Source organism: Arachis hypogaea, chromosome 12, assembly GCF_003086295.3.
Source record: "Arachis hypogaea cultivar Tifrunner chromosome 12, arahy.Tifrunner.gnm2.J5K5, whole genome shotgun sequence".
NCBI lineage: Eukaryota > Viridiplantae > Streptophyta > Magnoliopsida > Fabales > Fabaceae > Arachis > Arachis hypogaea.
In genome coordinates this window covers 319564-320873 of record NC_092047.1, presented here as the reverse complement: position 1 = coordinate 320873, position 1310 = coordinate 319564, and the positions used below count along the sequence as shown (strand labels likewise).

The window sequence follows — 1310 nt, the reverse complement described above, 5'->3', positions numbered from 1 at the left end:
TATCTTTTCACATCAATCATATCTTTTTCAAATTATATCTTTTCAAAATTTGATTTCAAAATCTTTTTCTAACCTCTTATCTTTCCACATTTATTATTTCTTATCTTTTTTAAAACCACCTAACTATTTTTCTCTCTCTAGTTTTCAAAAATTATTAACTACTTTTTCAAATTTTAATTTTAATTTTCGAAAAATTTCCCCCCTTTTTCTCATTTTTTAAATTGAACACTAACATTCCTCCTCCATTATCAATTCGAACCCCATCTCTCCTTGAGTGTTCGAATTCTTATTCTCCTTCATCCTTCTATTCTTATTTTCCTCTGACACCTCAAGGAATCTCTATCCTGTGACATAGAGGATTCCATATTTTCTTTGTTTTCTTCTCTTGAGCAGGAACAAGGATAAAGGCATAATTGTTGAAGCTGATCCTGAACCTGAAAGGACTCTGAAGAGAAAGCTAAGAGCAGCTAAAGCACAAAACTCTGAGGAGGACCTCACTGAAATTTTTGAAAAAGAGGCAGCCCAAGAAACAACTATGGCCGAACCCAATAACAATGTAAGGAAGATGCTTGGTGACTTTACTGCACCTAAATCCAACTTCCATGGAAGAAGCATCTCAATCCCTGCCATTGGAGCAAACAATTTTGAGCTAAAGCCTCAATTAGTTTCTCTAATGCAACAGAACTGTAAGTTTCATAGACTTCCATCAGAAGATCCTTATCAGTTTTTAACTGAGTTCTTGCAGATCTGTGACACTATTAAGACTAATGGAGCAGATCCTGAAGTCTACAGGCTTATGTTTTTCCCTTTTGTTGTAAGAGACAGAGCTAGAACATGGTTGGACTCACAATCTAAAGATAGCCTGGACTCTTGGGATAAGCTGGTCACGGCCATCTTGGCCAAGTTCTTTCCTCTTCAAAAGCTGAGCAAGCTTAGAGTGGATGTTCAGACCTTCAGACAAAAAGATGGTGAATCCCTCTATGAAGCTTGGGAAAGATACAAGCAGCTGACCAAAAAGTGTCCTTCTGACATGCTCTCAGAGTGGACCACCTTAGATATATTCTATGATGGTCTATCTGAGTTTTCTAAGATGTCACTGGACCATTCTGCAGGTGGATCCATTCACCTAAAGAAAACGCCTGCAGAAGCTCAAGAACTCATTGAGATGGTTGCAAATAACCAATTCATGTACACCTCTGAGAGGAATCCTGTAAATAATGGGACGCCCCAGAAGAGAGGAGTTCTTGAAATTGATGCTCTGAATGCCATACTGGCTCAGAACAAAGTATTGACTCAACAAGTCAATATGA

General features: G+C 37.8%; 1 non-coding gene across 1 annotated transcript; it reads right to left on the bottom strand.

Moving 5' to 3' along the window:
* Positions 1-928: 928 nt before the first annotated feature.
* LOC140177395 (small nucleolar RNA R71) lies at positions 929-1032 on the bottom strand. The gene has a single exon (XR_011869244.1). It is a non-coding gene; the product is annotated as a small nucleolar RNA R71 (small nucleolar RNA).
* Between the last annotated feature and the right edge of the window lie 278 nt (positions 1033-1310).